At 44.6% G+C, this 22,376-nt stretch overlaps 1 protein-coding gene across 1 annotated transcript in view; it reads right to left on the reverse strand.

Annotated features, from left to right (window-relative positions):
• LOC126252246 (protein alan shepard) overlaps window positions 1-22,376 on the reverse strand; it is a 429,590-nt gene that overhangs the window by 194,022 nt on the left and 213,192 nt on the right. The gene's annotated exons all lie outside the window — the stretch shown is intronic.

Genomic DNA, 22,376 nt, shown 5'->3' on the forward strand with positions numbered 1-22,376 from the left:
GGATACCTACAGATGCAACACAAACGTGATAGAAAGGATGCAGCACAGATGACGCGCCTATGCTTGACTGGGCACTACGGGGCGTGAACAAGCGAGTGACTAGTCGATCTCCTTTGACCGCGGGCCACGGTTACAAACGGGTGCCAAGTCATAAGGTGACGCAGGGAGAAATCCATATTTACAGTGACAGCTTCGTAACACGTGTAAGAAAATGAGAGTCCTCCGCATTTAGGCTCTCATTGCAATGAAGACTGAACACTTGGGCCAAGCCATTCCTAATGCACTAAGCTTAACAGCAGCATCATTCAGGGAAGGTAGCAGAAAATGATAAAGATTCTCCAAGCCCATAAAGACACGAGGATCGCAAACGATCCTGACTCACTACGGAACTCATGGCTCTTGGTGAGCTGTCTTCACAGCTGGAAACAGATTGAGACTACATTACCTTTTATGACCACATGACGCGTGACAGAGTCAAAGACTGAAACGTTCAGAGATGTAACTACGGATGTCAGTTAACATGACGTAGTGCTAATTAATCATTATGCCTGTATCACACTGGAAAGCAACTATGTCAAAGGTCTTATAAAAGATGCTTTATTAAATCTCTGACTGCATACTGGGGTACTTTCAAGGTCTCTTATAGAAGTTGGGAACATGGTCCTCACATTTTATAAACGACTAGCCTCTTCCCGATGCTCTGCCTGCGTTTGCGTTCGACTCTTGTATGGCACACAGTTCTCCACATATCCCATATCCTGCTCAACTACTAGTCCACCTCCTCTCTCATCTCACCCAGGCCATTTCCTCCTCCACTCTCCCTGTCCATATATATATCTTTGTCCATTCCCTCTTGCCCCCTCCCCCTATACTCCCTCCTCTCCACCAATATGTTCGTTTCCTCCCACCTCTCTGTGTGACCCTCCCTCCGTCTCTCCCTACCCATCTCGTCCTCCGTCTCTCCCTATCCATCTGCACTCCCCTCCTCCATCCCAACCCCCCGCATCTATTCATCTCAACCTTCCTCTAACTGTGGCCATCTGCACATGTACCCCAGCACAGCAGGCTGATACTACTACTACTACTACTACTACTACTAGAAACCAGTCGTGCAAGGTAGCATATACGGCAGGGGCTGAAAAAATAAAAAAAACGCGTTTTCGTCCATATCTCTGCTCCTATTGGAGCTAGGACGTTATAATCCCCACAGTATTGATACTCGTCAAGTCTGCAGTTTGTGTGCCAAATTTGAAATCTATCTACGAGTTTGGGAGGAGATCCAAGTAATATATATCTCAAATATTTTTGACAGTGTAATATGAGCCTGAGTACTGGGGAGTCTTTTTTGTGAGATGCGAGTAGGGAAGGTGTTAACCTTCTGACTGATTTGATGCAGTCTGCCACGACTTCCTCTCCTGTGCCATACTCTTCATCTCATGGTAGTCCTTACACTGACATCTATTTTTTATTGGATGTACTCCAATCTGTTCTTCCCCTCATGGACGTAACGAGTCTGGGACAACCAAATACAAGTGCCCTCTAGCGCCCAAATGACAGGCGGGAAAACACATTACAGTGAATAATTAAAGTGGAAAAATTGAAAGTATGAGAGGCATAAATGTATTTCACGCTAAATGGGTATTCGTCTGTTCCGACTGTGCCAATAGCTCACAGACAGCTGACAGGAATACAGCACGCACTTGATTTCTGCCAACACACCATCCTCATGGAAGAAAGATGGTAGCCGCATGCAGATTCCTAAGCTATGGTCGTCTGCCTAGAAGAAAGCGTGACTCGGAGCTAAACAATTTTATAGGAAGGGCTAATAGAATTGTAGGGATGGATGTAAAAAGCGATCAATGTGATTCCTCGGATCAGCAGAATGTCTCCGGCCGCTTACGCTGTAGTCAGTGTGGAAGGCTTGATTCAGAAGTCATTTCCTTTGGGTGTTGCTAGCTCTGTCCGCATTTTATCGTACTCCGTCTCCACTGACGGCCTCCATCTCTGCATTGTCAGATCCGTTTGCTTGCATGGCGCAAGAGCTCCCGCTCCCAGGGGCTTTCAGAAATTCATAGAGAAGTTTATATTTTATACTAGTACATTACACGATTACGGAAACTTCCCATTGCGTTACTGAACGTAATATATCTCATCGTTGTAATTACATGTAATTAATAAGTAAAATTTATCAAATCAGAGTCAAGAAAGTCACGCATTTTTTGTCTAGGCTTTCGATGGAATTAGTGTAACAACGTTCTGTTTCTTACCTCCGCAGTGCTTACAGGTCATTACACTGTCAAAATTAGTGGAATGTGAGAAGTTTTACAATGTTTTGAGGTGACTTTGACAATGATGCACAAAAACTAATCAAGGAATTACTACTTCGCCTGTTTTGTCCAGTGTGCTAATCACAATTTATATTTAGTACTTAAAATTTCTGCAAAGGGTAACCAAAACAGAGCTGAGGGCGTCTCTGAATTTTTTTATTTCCACAAGCTGCAATGGTATGGTTTAAAAAATTGTGCCGTGGGTATTTCCAAAGTAATGCTAAAGGCACTATACCCAACGTGTCGTGCTCGGAGGTAAGACACCAACTATGCACTTAAAAGATTCATCGAGGTTCTTAAGGTTCTGAAAAAAGTAATTCTAACGAGTAACAGTGTAATGACTGAAGTGCTGTAGTAGGTGTTAAAAGAAAATGCTTTGTTACACTTCTGTTAATTCAATGGAAAGTACTAAAAAATGATTATAGCATTTAAAGCGTTGGAGATGCGCATGAATTCTAGACAAAGCTTTCAACATCTATAAAAATGGGGCATGGAAAGTTATTAATAAAAATAGTAAAGAAGCACTTTGAAGAGGTTTAGGACGGCAAGGGGCTAACAGAGCTAGTAAATGGATTTGATGTGACACTTTTTTACCCAATAATTAATATAATTTATTCGCAATTACAGATGTATTCAAAGGAATGAAGCAAGTTATGGACATACACAAACAAATACAGTTTTTGCTAATACCATTCACCTGTTACAAAAATCTGGGGTATATAAACAAACTTCGTGATGAGGTTTGGCTCTTATTTCCAACAGAGATGGTATTGATAAGAACTTCATTTCCACTACAACTACCGAAGTACCTTTGATTGTAGCAGAAAATACTTACGCTCTAGAAGAATTGTGTATACTGTCAATATAAAAAGAAATAAAAGGATTTTTTTCATCGTATGACCATTTTTACAGGTACAAAAATGAGGGCAAAATCATTTAAATAAGACAAAACCTGAATTTATCAAACACATACATTTCATTACCGTTTCATATTTTAAGACGGATATTCACACTTATATACTTCTTTCAAATTAACTTTCGTTTCTATTTTGTCTTACAGTATTCTGTTACCTATTTTTGTTTGTTTGGTAAATTATTCTACATTGTAATTAGTTTTCTGATCCTGTGCATTTGATGGGTAAGTGTGAAGGTGCTTGTGGTGAATCTTCTCCCACCTTATTCAACAGTACCTCCTCGAATCCTGCTAGAGAATTCTGTGCATCAAGAGCCGTCAGTGACTTGAACGACGCAGTTTATCCTATGTTTCTATCCACGGCGATGGATTTTACGAAACGTTTTTCTTTCTGCGCATTCATCCGTCAGGTGTGTTGTCTTGTACAATTGGACAAGTGGCCCATAAACGCATGCTCTCATGATCAAAAGATACACAAATATCCCCTTTTAGTATCAAGAACATAAAACTGACGTTGCTCTGTGTCTTGTTCTCCACTGACGTAGCATATATATTTTCTCTTGGTGTAGGTGGAATAAACAATAATACAACCATTTTATTTGCAGTGGGCGAAATTTGTGTGTCTTTTGTCTGAAACGTGGGCTATAGCATCGAACATTTTCGAGACATCATTCTTCATCTTATGAAGCACATTTGCAATTACATATAATGCATCACTTAATTTTCGTCTTATATCCTCTACATTCACGAAAGACAGCTTCGACAGAGGCCATGTGATCCAGACAATCGGTCATTTCGCCCTGTCAGGGCTACTTTACAACAGCAAGACCGTGCACTCAACTGTCGTACTAAGGCACAGTCCTACACGATTCAGTAAGGAAGCGACCGCATCACCACCGTTCTCAGACTCTCTTTACTCGCGGAATTCTACCGGGAAGGAAGCACTGACGTAAGAGCGACGCCTTGGTCTCTAATGTATGCAACCCTTAACTGTTTCTGTGTTTCTAATCTGTTAAACCTCCTCCTCCGCTCCCTAAATTGAGTACTTGCCCCAGAGCCCCCCCTTACTGTAGTTAAGCCCCCTGCTTCTGCTATCCTTTTTCATCCTTTACAACTCCCTCTAGTACTGTGCGAGTCATTCCCTGTTGGCCTAACAAATTTCCTATCACCCTGGCGATTCTTCTTGTCGGTGTTTTCCGCACATTTCTCTTCTCGCCGATTCTGTGGAGAACCATTTCAGTCCGACCTCATCTGTCCACTTAATTTTCAACATCATTCTATAGCACATATCAAACGATTAGATTCTCTCCTTTTACAGTTCTTCCCCCGGTCCATAATTCACTTCTATACAATGAATGCTGTGCTCCAAACGTACGTTCTCAGAAATTTCTTCCTCGAATTTAGGCCCGAGTTTAATAGGAGAAGATTTATCTTGGGGCCGCGCGGGATTAGCCGCGCGGTCTTAGGCGCTGCAGTCATGGACTGTGCGGCTGGTTCAAATGGCTCTGAGCACTATGGGACTCAACATCTGAGGTCATCAGTCCCCCAGAACTTAGAACTACTTAAACCTAACAAACCTAAGGACATCACACACATCCATGCCCGAGGCAGGATTCGAACCTGCGACCGTAGCGGTCATGCGGTTCCAAACTGAAGCGCCTAGACCCGCACGGCCACACCGGCCGGTTGTGCGGCTGGTCCCGGCGGAGGTTCGAGTCCTCCCTCGCGCGCGCGCGCGCGTGTGTGTGTGTGTGTGTGTGTGTGTGTGTGTGTGTGTGTGTGTGTGTGTGTGCGCGCGTGCGTGCGTGTGTCCTTAGGATAATTTAGGTTAAGTAGTGTGTAAGCTTAGGGATTGGTGACCTTAGGTGTTGTGTGATGTCCTTAGGTTAGTTAGGTTTAAGTAGTTCTAAGTTCTAGGGGACTGATGACCATAGATTTTAAGTCCCATAGTGCTCAGAGCCATTTGAACCATTTGATGACCTTAGCAGTTAAGGCCCATAAGATTTCAAACACATCTGAACATTTATCTTGGGCAGGAGTGGTGCTAGTCTTCTATTTTACCTTCTTTGATGTGGCCGTGAATCCCACTTTAGCTGCATTTTACGGAAGGCGTGTGTAATAGGACAGATACGCACTGATACCCAAATTTATTTACTCATAGTGACAGCAGCACAGGGCACGGTGAATACACAGTATGGTTTTCGCAGATGATTCTGTTGTGTACAGAGAAGTCACAACGCTAGGAAACTGTAGCGAAATGGAGGAAGACCTGCAAAGGATCGACGCTTGATGAAGGGACTGGCAACTGACGGTGAACATAAATGTGAAGTGTTGTGTGTAACTGGACAGAAACATCCGTCATCGTATGATTAAACGATTGCACAACAATCACTGGAAGCAGTCACATCCATAAAATATCTGGGAGTATAAGTACACTTTGAAGCGGAACCACCACAAGAAACTAATCGCAGGTGAGGTTGATGTCAGACAGATTGTCTGTGCGGCTTCCCCCGTCGGAGGTTCGAGTCCTCCCTCGGGCATGGGTGTGCGCTGTCCGTAGCGTAAGTTTAAGTTACATTAAGTAGTGTGTAGGCATGAGACCGTACCACAAATTTCCAATTTTACTGAGATTCACTGGAAGAATCCACAGGAAATGAAGTCCATCGATATTGGCGGTAGCTTTCAAACCCCTCGTCTGACCAGTGCCTGAATACTGGCCGTCAGTCTGGTAGCCGTACGAGGTAGGATTGATAGAGGAAATATAGAAGACCCAAAGAAGAGCTGCACGTTTCGTTACAGGTTCATTTAGCAAGTTAGAAAACGTCACGGAGATGCTCAGCCAACTCCAGTGGCAGACGCGTTCTGCATCACGGTGTGGTTTTTTACTGCTGAAGATTGCGAGAGCGTACGTTCCTACAAGAGTCAACCAATATGTAGCTTCCACTTACGTATACCTGGCAAAAAGACCACGAAAATAAAATTAGAGAGATTCGAATTCACACGGAGGCTTGCCAGTGATCGTTCTTCATGCGAACCATTCGCAACTGCAACAGGGAAAGGGAGGAAGTGATAGTGTTAGAGAAAGTAATCTCCAAACACCGTAATGTGGCTGTATAGATGCAGTAGCAGCAGTTGCTGAAGGCAATTGCGACACACGGGCTCCGCATGCGCACCTGGCTGCACCCGTTCCCTGCAGCGGTAGTCTTTTTGGAGTCGCTTCCCGAGTGTGGGAAGGGGTGGGGTGGGGTTTAGAACGGCGCTTAATGAGGGCGGATGAGGGCGATTGCGTGTGCCGGCGTGCTGCGCCGCTCCGAGCCGTGTCGCAACGACGCGATCGCAGTCTGACTGTCACGGTGCACGCCGACATTTATTACACAGCACACGGCCGCTCCGGGAGTCATCCCCACCACACCCCGTGCGGAAGACCATGTCACTGGACTCGTATTCGGCAGGAATCAGCACGGATTCAGAAGAAAACCACCCGTGCTGGATACACGATGTCTGGCAAACAGTAGATGCGGGTGAACAGATAGGATTCAGTCTTCGTAGATTTACGAAGGGCGTTTGACACGCTACCACATCGTAGAATGCTAACCAAGATGAAATTATACATAGAGGGTGAAAAGTATTTAAAGCGACAAACTCTGGGAGGTTGTAGGGGACATCAAAACAAATATTTTTCCCTAATGTCATTTTTTCCTATGAGGAGTATTTAAACCGGTGGAGGCCGTATTACGCTCTTCAGTTGTTAGAGGCCATATTACGATCTTCAGTAGTTAGAGGGCGTATTACGCTCTTCAGTTGTAGGCAACTGCTGTCCACCAGTGTAGTAGTGCATTGTCTCTGTTTACTAATGGAGCGATACACCTGGAGTGAGAACACTGATATGGTTGGTGCGTACTACGTAGCGCACCACAACGGACGAGCTGCACAGCGGGTTTAACAACAACAATATCCCAATCGCTGTACCCGCATCATACGACATTTAATGCTGTGTACCAACGTCTGCGTGAGACCAGGTCATTTAGCAGATTACCTTGACAGGGATGTCGTCGCATTCTAAGAATTTGAGGAAGCTGTCTTGCAGCATGTGGAGCGGGATCCTTCAATCAGCACTCGTGCAATTGCACGTCACATGGGGACGAATCAGACGACTGTAAGAACAGTCCTTCGAGAGCAGTTGTTACGTCCATTGCACTTACAGCGTGTCCTCAACCTGGAACCAGTTGATTATCCACCCAGAGCACAGTTTTCGCAGTGGTACCTGGAACAGTGCGAAATGCATCCTACGTTTCCATCCTCTGTGTTGTTTACCGATGACACAACGTTCGGGCGTGATGGAATCTTCAACATGCACAATTCGCATGTTTGGAGTGAGGATAACCCACATGCCACACTTACTAGCGCTCATCAAGTGCGGTTCTTCGTTAATGTGTGGGTCGGTGTTGTTGGAGACTTTAATTGGGCCGTATCTGCTACCTAGTTGTTGTCTGTTGGTCATAAAAAAATAAAAAAGTGTTTGTTGGTTTAATTAAATTGCCGCCAGAGAAATCTTCCTCTACCGGTTTAAATACTCCTCATAGCAAAAAATGACATTAGGGAAAAATATTTGTTTTGATGTCCCCTACAACCTCCCAGAGTTTGTCGGTTTATATACTTTTCACCCTGTATTGTCTTCCTAAATATGTCATTGGCTCGAAGACTGATCGTCTGAAACGGCCCATCGGGTGTGCCTGACGGTAGCGTAACAGGAGCTCTAATGTCCTCCAGAAAATGGCAGTGGATGGTGCATAAAGGCTTGTTCAGGGGCGCGGAAAACCGTGCAGTCGTTGTCCTAGTACGGAAACGGAGCGATTTATCTGACGTCGAGTAGGGCAGAACCATTAGCTTTCGGGCCAAGAGTGGAAGTACTTCCGAAAAGGCTAAGTTGGTAAACTGATCGTGTGCCGCCTTGGTTAAAGTATACCGTGCATGGAAAAACGGCTCTATCCAAAACCGGCGCAACTGCGGTGCACCACGTCCCATAGATGGCAGTGGTGGCCTATAGCTGCGGAGACATTTAATTGTTGAGAAACTGATCGACCAGATGAACCAAGGGGGCTACCAAAGTTGTGTCCTCAATCACCGTTGCTGCGTATGGGACTACGCAGCAGGTGCCTGGTTCATGCACCGATACTGACTGCTGCCCATCGGCGACGAGCGACGGAGGCTGAAACTTACACGCCAATACCGCAACTGGACGTCCACTGACTGGCAACAGGTGGCCTTTTCAGATGAATCACGTTTTATGCTCTATCTGACAGATGGCGTTGGCGTGTATGGACCTGCAACAATCGTCGTTTGTGTCCAGGTCGGAGGAGGGACGTTCTGGTCTGGGGAATGTTTTCGTGGCATTCCCTGGGTGATCACATCAGTCTGGAACGCACAGTGGAGCAACACAAATAGGCATCTAACCTTAGTGATCACGTGCAGTTTGTTTCTCCTGCGCACGATGGCATCTAACAGCAGGACAATGCAACGTGTCACACAATTCGCAGTGTACGTGCGTGATACGAAGAGCCCAAGGACGTATTTACTGTACTCCGCTGGCCACCAAATTCCCCTGATTTACTGACAGCCGAGAGTCTTGGAAGCACCTGGATCGGGCAGTCTGCAGAGTGGATCCTCAAACGGGAAACTTAGCGAAGCTGGGCACCTTACTGGAATCGGCATGGCTCCACCTCCCTGTCTGTAGGTGTCGCAATGGTCTGCGCTGCGAAAGGTGGTTGTTCATGCTTTTTACAACCGAACAGTATATTCCGGCTGGTTATATTTCAAGTGCAGCTACTCACGGAGGCCCAGTGTGGACTGTGATTATCGTAGAGCAGCGAAATTTGATACATATTCTAATGTGTTAATGATGGACCGATTAACGCTGAAAAAATATTAGTTCCAAGTTTGACAACCAGGTGCAAATTTGGCGCTGTGGGTGCACGAAAGACGTATAGAAATGAAACTTCCTGACACATTAAAACTATGTGCCGGATCAAGACTCGAATTCGGGACGTTTGCCTTTCGCGGACAAGTGCTCTACCAACTGAGCTACCGAAGCACGACTCACGCCCCGTCCCCACAGCTTTACTTCCGCCAGTACCTCGTCTCCTACCTTCCAAGCTTTACAGGAGCTCTCCTGCGCACCTTTCAGGACTAGCACTCCTCGTAGAGCACTTGCCCGCGAAAGGCAAAGGTCCCGAGTTCGAGTCTCGGTCCGGCACGCAGTTTTAATCTGTCGGGAAGTTTCACATCAGCGCACACCCCGCTGCAGAGTGAAAATTAATTCTGGACGTATATAAATGTTTCCATATATAATCGATCAGCAATGGGATATGAGCAGAAAAGGTCAAACAAGTGAGAATGGCATGATGTTGATTTTATTATTAACCGCTGCTTAAATTATTTGTTCAATATTAGCACCGGAGGTCGACGAGATGCTTCACTGTGCCAGATTCGCACCTAGTGACTAAAATTGGTACTAATTTTTTTCCAGCGTAAATCGGTTCCGCGTTAACGCATTAGCGTATCTACGAAGTTTTGCTGCCTTTGGATAATTACTCCTTGAGTAGCTGCACTTTAATTACAACCAACTGCTGAATATATTTACACCCGATGTCCCGCTCATTTGTGTGTGTTGAACATTCGCCGTCAAGCATAAATTACTGGGCTCTGCGAGTCGAACATTCTCCGGGCCAGAAGAAAATTGAAGAAAATTTGTATGTTTTGTCTCGGTTAGTATTGTACACAATGTGGGAGAGTGTCGAACGCCTTTCGGATATCTACAAAGACCGAATCTATCTGCTCATCCACGGCTACTGTTTGCAAGACATCGTTTATCCTGGTTTTGTTCTAAATCCGTGCTGATTCTTCGACCAAATCTTGTTTTACTCCAGGGACTTAACAATTTTTGAAATTAGAATATGCTTTAGGATTCTGCAGCGGACGGCCGTCAGCGATACTGGTCTCCAATCTCTTTCGAAACAGAACTGACCTGCGGCCTTTTCCAATTCTCGCTCGACTGGAGCTCGTTCCGCGGTGTATCCAATGTAGAAGCTTACTGGAGTCCATTAATTGTTTTTCATTACCGGCGCGGAGGTATGCCTCACTTTGTGGCTGTCAGATACCCGGTGCGGCGGTGCAGGCTCACACTGTCGCTATCAGCTGGCCCTGATGTACGGTAGATAGCGGGGGTCCCGCGTAGCGACACAGGCAGGCAGGCAGGCAGGCAGGCACGTGACGCAGAGGAAGAGCCGCACGCCGGCTGCCGGCTGCCACTGCAGGCCGCTTGCGCAACCCGGCAGCGCCAAGGTCGCCCCCGCGCCGGCTGCTCGCGGTAAACAGCTCTTTTCCACCGACGTTCCGCATCACACCGCACGCCTCGACCGCAGTCACTGAGTTCTGAGTGGCGCTTTAGAGCGCGAATAGAAGTTTCAGTCCCAAACGAAACAAGACGGAACGTACGAAAACGCGAATTAGAAGTCACCTCGACAGATCCCTAAAATTACGAACCTCGTCTGCTGCCGAAATGTCGGCTGCAAACCGTCCAGTGACCACTGGAGCAGTCGGCAGAATGACTGTAAAGCACCTGAATGTCTTATATTAATCCACAGAAGCACTGTAGGACTTTGACCGTCACATTCTAGCTTGGCTTTCGTGATGCAGGAAGAATTCAGTTTTTTTATGGATCTGAATTATTGATAGTACGGGGGTAATCCCAAAAGTAAAGTCTCCTATTTTTTTTATAAGTACATAGAGCTGTTTATTTCTACAATGGTTTACATCAGTTCACAGCTTGAACATTTAGCTATTTTTCGACATAATCACCATTTCTGTCGATGCATTTTTGTAGACGCTGTGGCAGTATTTGTATGTCCATATCATACCAGCTCGCCGCCACGCTGTTTAGAAAGTTATGAACCTCTTCTTTCACCTCGTCGTCGGAGCTGAAGCGCTGGGACCACTGGGACCACAATTAACGCTGACAGGTACTGTGAGACTCTGAAAAAACTCAAACACACAATTCAGAACCCGAGAAGAGGAATGTTGAGCAAGGGCGTACACATTCTCCATGACAACGCTCGCCCACACATCGCTCGGCAAACCGTTGCCCTCCTGCAACAGTTTCAGTGGAACATAATCACCCAACCAGTCTATATTCCTGACTACACCTGTTCCCTAGGTTAACAGAACATTTAGCAGGAAAGCGATTCAGCTCCGACGACGAGGTGAAAGAAGAGGTTCGTAACTTTCTGAACAGCATAGCGGCCAGCTGGTATGAGATGGGCATACATAAACTGCCACAGCGTCTACAAAAATGCATCGAAAAAATGGTGATTATGTCGAAAAATAGCTAAATGCTCAATCCGCTAACTGATGTAAACCATTGTAGGAATAAACAGGTCTATGTATTTATAAAAAAAATAGACCTTACTTTTGGGATTACCCAATGACTGTAATATTTTATAGCCTAAATTGTCTGGTGAATGTGGAGATGGGTTATCTGAAGCAGTAGGGTATCCTGTATCTAACTGATAAATGAGTTGGTGAGTCCTCGTATAAGCCTTCTCATAGACACTTTTGATGCAGGTACAAACAGACGGTTCCTAGAGTGCTTGTATGGCGAGGAGGATTCTGCTCTGCAGTAACTGCTGTTTGCCTAGATGAGTAGCACTTCCCACCGACCAAACTTCTGATCCGTATAGCATTGTAGGATGCATCACGCTCCTGTGCATCCTTAGTTTAGTCTCTGCGGATACACAGAAAGCACGGCACCCTTTACGCCTGGCCTCACTGATATGCTTTGCACCTACTAGGCGTCTATCCAGCCGAAGCCGAGATATATCAACGATTAGTTCCAGTCTATCACTCTGCCTACCACAGAAATCTGGAGATTTTTGGGGGGGGGGGGGGGAAGCAGGGTTATCTTGTCAAAACATTACGGCAACACTTCTGTCTGGTTTCATCTTAGTTTTCCAGATGTTACGCCAATTGTTGATGGCGTCCAGATTTTCCTGTAGCTTCCTGGCTATGAAGTTACAGTTGCTGCCTCTTCTACGGACCGCCGCATCATCTCCGCAAAGGATAGTTTTCCTTCCTGTCAGTTTTCGTGCGTCTTTGGTGTACAGCGTATATAACACAGGGTCCAGAACCGAGCCCTGCGGGATCCAGGCCACAGGAGTCCTGATAGCGCTAACACGCTTGTCGCACCTGACAGAGTGTTGTCTCCCTGCCAGGAACGAATCAGTCAAGCTGATGATGTGTCCTGGGACGTCTAGCTGGGAAAGTTATTTACTGCTAGATTATGGAGGAAGAAATACAACGCAGACGGCTGTGATATAATATGCTACCGTGACATCTCTGTGAAAATTACGTTTCACAAATTCTCTTCGACATGCTCTATGTGCGGGTACAAGGGACGTTCACTAAGTAACACAATGCGTTCTTTCTACATGCAGGTTGGTTTTATCCAGGATTCCAATATATTATATTGTTGCCCAGTCTTTCGGCTGCGAAATCCTTTTTTTCCAGATATCTCCGCCGTTCAATGCGACGGCCTTACGCCATCTTACTGGGAGGGTCTGTATGGCCACATGGTACCACTCTGCTGGTCGACGTCGGAACCAACGTCTCGCTGCGTCAATAACCTCCCCATCATCCACGTACTGTTTCCCGCGGTGTGCAGCCTACACTAAGCCAAACAGATGGAAATTGCAAGATCTATGCTGTAGGATGAGGAAATCCAATGAAGTTTTGTGAACTGTTCTCGGGTGAGCAGACTTGCGTTGTTAAGAGGACGTTTGCATTTTTGTGGGGGCGAATGAGAGCGTCATCACGTTACGAAAGCTGCTCCATGACAGCTCTACAATTAGAACGCATCTCCGTTACAGGCGCCATTTTGAAGTCTACGTATAGAGTCGCCGCCTTTCTAAACTTAATGTAATTATAGGGGCTGAAGCGGGAATATTCCACGGTGTCCCACAACAAATTCCGTATAACGCCCCTCGTACTATTGTCAGTCAATCTGTCTGACTCGCTCCTAAGATGACTGTTGTGTTTGCAGCAGTATTTGTGGCAGACGACGTATGGTTACGGATGAATTCCCGTAATTTTGTAGATTAACCAATGCCCCGTGAGAACATGGTCACAACTACTCCGATAGTTCGATGGACGAAGTGCAAGAGCGGATACCGATAAGCAAACATAAAGAGCTGTAATAGCTTTGCGTTCGATTTCAGAAGAAGGTATGCAACCTTCATCGAACTGGGAAATGCATTGGATAATATTAGTTTAGAAGCAAATGTTCGAAAAAGGAATAGAGTGGATTCGACCATCAGCTTAAAATATTCCATTACTGATGTACAAAAATCAGAACACACAGTTATTAAAGGCATAAAAAAGGGAGGCGAAAATTAGAAAATGCTACCTGTTATCTCTCTATTTTTCACTTTTTAAGAAGAGTCGTCAGACAGACGCTTATAATTATAGGCCTATATCGACGACATCAATCTGTTGTAGAATTAAGGAACTCATGCGTTATGACTTCTTCGGGAATGAAAATCTCCTATGTAAAAATAAACACGGATTCCGCATCCGCAGAGATCTTGCAAAACTCAGCTCGCACTGTTCGTCCATGAGGTCCACAGCGCCATAGACAACGACGCTCTAGTTGATGCTATGTTCCTTGACTTAAGGTAGGTATTCAGTTCAGTTTCCTGCACAGTCGTTTAGTGAACAAATGAGAGCTTACCGACTATCGGACCAGATTTGTGATTAGTGGTGTAAAACTCTACACGTCTTTCTTAACAGAACAAAATCGACAGATGCACAAGAAATTTAGGAAGTACTTGAAGGCGGTGTTAAAGCACCGCTACTATTTACGATTTACAATAATCATTTAGTGATAACGTTCGAGTCCCCGTGAGGCTATCGCGAACGATGCCGATGTCTACGGGACGACAACGCCAGAAAGCTGCAGTGACATGCACGAAGGCTGTGATAATCAATGATTGATGCAGTCGCTGGCAGTTCATCCTGAACATAAAAATTTGTAACTTACAGCGCACAAAAAGGTGAACACCTCCACTACTGTTCTGTTGCACTACTGGCGACAAAACGCGAAGCGGCACCAAACGTAAAACACCTGGAATTAAACATCCGGGCGACCTACACGGGAATGACACCCTCAAACAAACAGTAAAGAAACAATGCCACGATGAGGGTCTATGGATGAATATCAAACAAATGTAATTCGTCCACGAAGTAAGTAGCTTACAAAACACTCCGCCCGTACGGTGTGGCCGAGCGGTTCTAGGCGCTTCAGTCTGGAACCTCGCGACCGCTATGGTCGCAGGTTCGAATCCTGCCTCGGGCATGGATGTATGTGATGTCCTTAGGTTTAAGTAGTTCTAAGTTCTAGGGGACACATGACCGCAGATGTTAAGTCCCATAGTACTCAGAGCCATTTGAACCAAAACACTCCTTCGACCGATTCATGAGTATTTTCATCTCTCTCTCTCTCTCTCTCTCTCTCTCTCTCTCTCTCTCTCTCTCACACACACACACACACACACACACACACACACACACACACACACAAACACACACACACACACACACACACACACACACAGAGAGAGAGAGAGAGAGAGAGAGAGAGAGAGAGAGAGAGATCAAACGAAGAGCGGTGCGTTTTGTCACAGAATCGTACACTCAGTACAGGAGCTTAAGGTGATACTCAACAAAACTCACGTGGCAGACGCTGCAAGAGAGGTTTACCGATGAAATTTATAAAGCGATCGTTCCTAGGAAAGTCTGACAACACATTACTCATTTTCGCATACGAATCGCGAAAGATCACATGACAAACAGATAAAATGAGGAGTTTTACCGATAGTCATTCTTTCCACGCGCTCTTAGTGCGTTTGGAGACAGGGAAGGAGAGGAGAGGGTAATGGTACCAGAAGTAGCCCCTCCGGGATGTTGTTGATACTAGCAATAAATAGATATATTAAAAATAGCACAAAATGAATATAATCTAATTTTAAGTGAAACTATGGCATCTGATTCGCCGATGACGACGTGATTTTATCGGTCTTTGAGGATGATATGTATTCTATCTCAATGATTTTGACTAATGCCCTAACGAAACTTAAATTCAAAGGACACTGACGTCATGACCGTTGACAAACTTAGCATAACCGTAACGATGAAAATTACTCCAGTAAAGCAAGTAAACTGATTATGTTATGTGTGTAGCACAGTGCTTACTAACTACAAGATTATAGACGATAATCAAAGAGAAACTGCAGTTAACCAAGCACGTACCGCGAAAAAAGTATAATATACATTTGCTATTCATTTGTTTGTACATTTCAGAAGTGTTCGAGTGAATCCTGATAGCCTGAAAAAAAAAAAAAAAAAAAAAAAAAAAAAAACCACTTTGAATACCGACAAGTATGAAAAATCTACATGCAAGAAAAAATGGCCATGTTTAAGTACCTCCGGAACTTTACGAGGAAAGCTTGCTAGTTAGCATAATAGGAATCAGGAAAATCGAACTACATGGTTACACACTATTCATTTTATTAGCATTCTGGAGTGCAAATCTGAAGGAAAGATTCCAGGGAAAAACCCACGGTGTAGACTCAACATGCCACACAGTGTAACCACGGTAATTTACAAGAATGACACAACGCAGTGAAGGGTGGTACAACGCGGTGAGGAAAGATGAAAGGAAGTAAGTTCAGGATGTAACGTTCTGTCCACGTCGTAGTCATTTTCCAGAACAAGAATCATTTACGTATGTAGCGACTATACACCCATGTTCAGATTTTAAACAACAGAACACCTTGACCTATCTTGATAGGATGTTCATATTCACAGGATGTCTACATCTGTATGTTCTGCAGACACGATTAACATTTGAACCAGGTCGGCCCGCCGGTTCAAGGTCAACATCGATATCGCGGCGCAACACTACCCACCGATAAAATGTGCCTTTGGACCTCGTTAACGCTATAAACTGAAGGTAATGGATCAGTATGACCCGAGCAGACGTGTAGGACGCCCCGCAGACGTATGCGCGAACCGTACCGTGGAATCAGTGTTTGAAAAAGGGCGCATTATTTGCATGGGAATATGTAATGCATCCGTCCGGGAAATTGCTCGTGTGGGACGAAGTGTTTCGGCAGTGCAACGGATATGTGGTGAATGGTTCACGGTAGGCAGTAGAACACGACGACATGAATCAGGTCGCACCACCCAGACCGTCCTCCGAGAAGATCGACAGCTCAACCGAATGGCATTGCCGGACAGATCTGCGTCCCACTCGGCTCTGGCGCAACAGTGGAACAGTGTAACAACACATCGTACACTATTAGGAGGGACAGTACGTAGCCGTTTATTACGGCATGGGTTACGTGCGCGTTTTCCACTTCTACGCCCACTTTTGACGAATGTGCAGAAACATTCTAGACAGCAATGGTGTATGAAACGACGTCACTATGGACATGAATGGCATCATATAGTGCTTTCGGATGAATCCGGGTTCTGTTTGAAAACTATGGCCGCATTTTGGTTCGCTGCAGACAGGGGGAGAGCGGCGTCACAGTGACTGCATCTGAAGTCATACAGCGGCAGGCAACTCAAGGCATTATGGTGTGGGGTGCTGTTGGGTACAATCACAAATCACAGATGGTGCGCGTCCAGGGCACTATGCCCATTGTGACCTAAGTGAATGACACTGCGACCCGTAGCCATGACCCCAGACGCCATTTTTCAGCAAGACAATATACGACCACATGTTGCTGCACGGACACGTATCGTTTCGGTGTCACAGGATGTCAGCCTTTAGCCCTGGCCCGCTAGATCACCACACTTGTCGCCAACCGAAGAAGTGTGGAAAATGGTGAAACGACTGGTGCAGCGCTGTGACCCAGTGCCAACCATTACAGATGAACTTTGGAACCAGGTGTATGGCTACACCACAGGACGTCATTCGCGCCTTATACGCGTCGATGCCATCACGCATGGAGAAAGTTATCTGGGCCCATAGCGGACCTTGTGCCTACTAGGCAACAAGACACATGCTGAACCAACGTGATTGAAATACCAATCACTTCAGCAAAATATACTAATATACGTGTCCTGTGGATATGAACGTTCTATCTCCAGTCCTTCAAGGTGTTCCGTTTCTTCTGAACACGGACGTATGCCGGAGTATGATACCCGAGTAGTTCGTACTGACACCGCGAACCATGGAAAACTCGTTTTGAACGAAGGAAGGAAGAAAGATTATGGTTTAACGTCCCGTCGACAGCGTAGTGTTTAGAGACGGAGCACAAGATCTGATTGTCTCCAGGATGGGGAAGGAAATCGACCTTGCCCTTTCAGAGGAACCACTCCGGCATTTGCCTGGAGCGGCTTAGGGAAATACGGAAAACCTGAAACTAAAGTAGATGGCTAGGGCCGGATTTCAACCGTCGTCCTTCCAGATACGAGTCCACTGTGCTAACAAGTGCGCCGTGCCGTTCGCGCTTTCATTTCGCGACTGTCTACTTTTACGAAGGTAATAACAGTTAACACGGATAACACGAAATTTTCAGAACATGTATAAATCAAACCAAAAAAATTTTCTTTCTCATCCCGGAATTTTCATATAAATTTATTGACCATCAAATCAACTGAAGAATTAATGCTTCGTAGATAATCGTTGACGTTCAATATACAGCGAAAACACAAGCGGAAGAACATCAGATGTGATAAGGGCAGGAAGACGAGATAACACAGACAGTAGATATTACCAGTTCAGCATCAGTACAAGTGCGAAATACCTGTAAGGAACGTATATAAAACCTGATTTCCAGTACGCTGTCTCTTATCAACGGGGATTAATAAGGAGAAGATTACCTAAAGGCATGTACTCCCACAAACGATTAACATTCTTGGTATCATTATTTGAGGTTTACATTTTTCTACAAAGCTGCCGAATTTTCTGGACGACCGTCGTAGTAGAACCTTAACTGTTAATCACAAGACTCATGAATTAGGCGTACACTACCAACGATCCTTCAGTATCTAAGCACGGTATGCAATAAGAGCGAAGCAACCCAAGTTTTGCCCTTTGATCCGTTTCGTCTGAAGCACACTGTTGCGTGGTTAATGGCGAAACAAGTAGTAGCACTGTGGTATAGCGGCTCTCAGCCGTTACTTGTACTGAATCATCATACTCTTAATTTCGCTGTAGTATTCGAAAACAGACTGCTGCGTTCTCTATACATTGGTGCATGAAAGTGTTTCACGTTCTGTGTTCGTATTAGGAGAGTAAGCACTATTTCCAGTCTCCATGCAAATATAATGTTGTCGTGGGTAAACGCAACTGCATCATGGGAGCACGGGGAAATTACACAATACTTCAGAGCGAAGCCATTCATTTAGTGGCGAGCACCAGGCCTAGATCGCTGCGCTGGAAGTTTATTTTTGTATCTGGATGATCAAACGTTAAGACTTCCTATTAGTTTCTGATAATACGCTCTGAATGCAGTATACAACTTGTTCCGCTGTCTCTAATGGGCTAGGCAGTATCCAACAGCAAAAGTTTTTCATTGGACCAGGTTACCTATAATCTCATTGTCACTACCGATCTATTCGCCGTTGCCAAACTGCCACAAAAATTGGTCAGTTCAGTTCAAATTTGTCGGCTTTCTCTCTTGATGCATTTGGTATTTTGGGTCCCTATTCTTGGCTCTGCACCTTTTACGAGTATTTCGCATTTCATCAGACATAACAAAACACACACACACACACACACACACACACACACACACACACACACACCTTTCATACACAGCACTAGTCAAAAACAACTTAAACCTCTCACACACGCGATTCGGCGTGGCATACGCAGTTATTACCAGCTTAGAGATAAGTCTACTTTAGATAAGCTTCATACGTGAGACCGAACTTGAGGACAATAAATCATCGTTGCGACTGGTTCTGGAAGTTCATGAACATAAAACAGTAATGCAGGACAGTTGAATAGCGTAGTGGTTAAGACACATTTCTCACGTGCACAAGGTCGCAAGGTTTTTAAAAAAACTCGTCACATGCGTTTAAATTTATTTCTAATTCTTATCAAAATTGCTTTCATAATTACTTTTATACAATAAATCGATTTACATTGCTAATACTTCGCCACGTCATTTTCATCATCGTACTGACTTTTTTTTTTTGGAATCTGCATGTGTCGCCCATAACCAGGGCTCCTCATCGAGTGGTATCGCGGCAGCTCGTGTACCCAGTGTAATGTGAGTTTTAGGTAATCAATGGAAGAGAGAAATTAGTTTGCTTTTAGTGCTCAAAGGGAAATTTTTTCCGTCTTGAGTTTGCTCGTGGAGGTTAGCTTTAATAGTCGTAAACAATGCTGCATACTGTTGACCGCCATTTTCTCGTTACAGTGCACATCATGAGGAGGTGGTTAGGTTAGAAGATGAGTTTAAACTCAGTGTTACAAAACGTATCGTCTGCTGCACTTCTTCAGTCATTGGTCACTTAAAATCAGCTCTCGCCAGATTTCGCGTTCCCGTCATGCTTCATGGCGGTCGCTTCCAACACAAGCTCCGCATCACACGTGTAATAGCACTAATGAAGTGACCGCTGTGTTTTTGAGTCGTACGTAACGGAGCGGTAGCCGACAGCAGATATGGCAACGCTGTAGCGGCAAGTGACAGACGTCAACTAACAAATAACTTTAATCGGACTTTACGTCACCATGTTCTCTGACTCACTTTATGACGTACATGGCATCGGTTATTAATCGATGTCACGTTCAGCCCATCCGATGTTCTCAGTTCTGACACTGCCGAAGTTCTATGTTTCACATAAAACTTTTCAGAAACAATGTTTTCGGCCATAAAGTACACAACTGTGAAGAGAATACCTGACAGCCGTCCCGTAGTCAACAACATGACGAGATCTTCCCCTACCAGCGATTCCATGAAATAACAGGATACCACTGCGTGAACTGCGGTTACGTTGTCGCCAGTCGTTTTAACGCTCCGCTGTTCTTTGATATACTAGGAACAAAACAACGCTTTGTAATTCCAGTAAATGTCGCGACTTGCAGACGGCAGTATGTATGTAACACTACCTCACTTCAGATTTCCCTGCCATAAAGATCCGCCGTTTCTCTGAAATGTACATCGCTAAGAAACCTCCACAGCAGTTATCTGACAGCTTACTGAATGATCACCAAACAGCTTATCAGTAACAAGTCCGATTAATTTCGCCTTCACAGATGTCACTCGAGGCTCAATGCGCAAGGAGGGCAGATCACCAAGGTGCGCCAGCAGTTTCACCATGCTGTAAAAGCCGGTTTTGAAAGAACAATGGAAAACAACACGGCGAGAGAGCTAAACCGGCGTCGGCGCTAAATCCAGTCATTTGCGACAGCGTCGTTTGCTACTACAGCCGTACTCTTACAGTTTTACACCATGCAGACATCTTGTCTAAATGATATTAAAATTCATTTTGATCTCCTGGTTTTACTAGACGGTACACGAAGGCATCATCTGCAAACAGTTATAACACATTAGACATTATTACATGTAAATAATGTACCAAGAAATCGTTTTCATGTAAATAATGTACCAAGAAATCGTTTTCTTCTTCTGAATTCTTTTCTCCTCTATTTCGCTTAAAATTTCTACGTTCCAATTCTTCTGTACATTGAGCAAGTGGTAAATGAAACACAAGAAAAAGTTCGAATAGCAATTAAAGTCCAGGGAGAATAAATAAAAACTTTGAGGTTTGTCGATGATACTGTAATTCTGTCAGAAACAGCGAAGGACTTAGAAGAGCAGTTGAATGGAACAGACAGCGTCTTGAAAGGAGGGTATAAGATGAACATCAACGAAAGGAGAACGAGGGTGACGGAATGTAATCGAATTATATCAGGTGATGCTGAGAGAATCGGATTAGGAAACGAGGCACTTGAAGTAGCATTTCGGCGCAAAATAACTGATGGCCGAAGGAGAGAGGATGGAAAATTTAGGCTGGCAATGGCAAGAAAAGCGCTTCTCAAGAAAAATCTGTTAACACTGACTACAGATTTAAGAGTTAGGAAGTCTTTTCTGGAGGTATTCGTTTGGAGTGTAGTCCTATATAGAAGTGAAACGTGGATGCTCAGTCTAGGTAAGACGAGAATAGAAGCTTTTGAAATGTGGTGACACTACAGAAGAATGTTGAGGGTTAGATGGGTAGGTCACGTAAATAATGATGTACTGAACAGAATTGGGGAGAAATGAAATTTGTGGCACAACCTGACCAAAAGAAGCGATCGGTCGATAGGACACATTCTGAGACGTGAAGGTATCACCAGTTTTGTACTGCAGGGAAGTGGGGGAGCCAGAATCGTCGAGGGAGACCAAGAGATGAATACAATAAATTGATTCACAAGGACGCAAGTTGCAGTAGTTATTCGGAGGTGATGAGGGCTTGCACAGGATAGAGTAGCATGGTGAGCTGCAACAAACCAGTCTTTGGACTAAACAACAACAAATCCAGCTTATACTCCCTTGTGCTCTTCACAGTCAAATCGCCATCGCCTCTAACACCAACTTTTTATCGTCGTCAATAACATCCAATTTTCATTTCCAGATATCAAGAAAATTGAGATAATCTTCTCGACAAACTGTTTCTTCTTTTCTGTGCTAACCCACTTATTTACAAATCATCTGAAACAGGCCTTCAGAAAGAATGGGTACTCAAAGAAATTAATAGAGCTTTAAGACCTAATTACAGCAGACTCAAGGACAAGGATGGTACACAGCAATGGAAGAACATGGTGTCTTTACCTTTCATTAGTAAGGTTACAGATCGAATCGTCAAAATTTTGCTGAAACATAAAGTGAAACCGGTATTCAAACCTACCAGAAAAATAGGACAAGTACTTCGTTCTGTTAAAGATAGAAGGCCACCATTATCATCTAGTGGTGTGTATAAAATTCCGTGTACTTGTGGCAAGGTCTACATTGGTACTACGAAAAGAAGTGTGAATACGAGGGTAAAGGAGCATAAAAGTGTTTGCCGACTGGGAAAAATTGATA

Source organism: Schistocerca nitens, chromosome 4 (genome assembly GCF_023898315.1).
Source record: "Schistocerca nitens isolate TAMUIC-IGC-003100 chromosome 4, iqSchNite1.1, whole genome shotgun sequence".
Lineage (NCBI taxonomy): Eukaryota > Metazoa > Arthropoda > Insecta > Orthoptera > Acrididae > Schistocerca > Schistocerca nitens.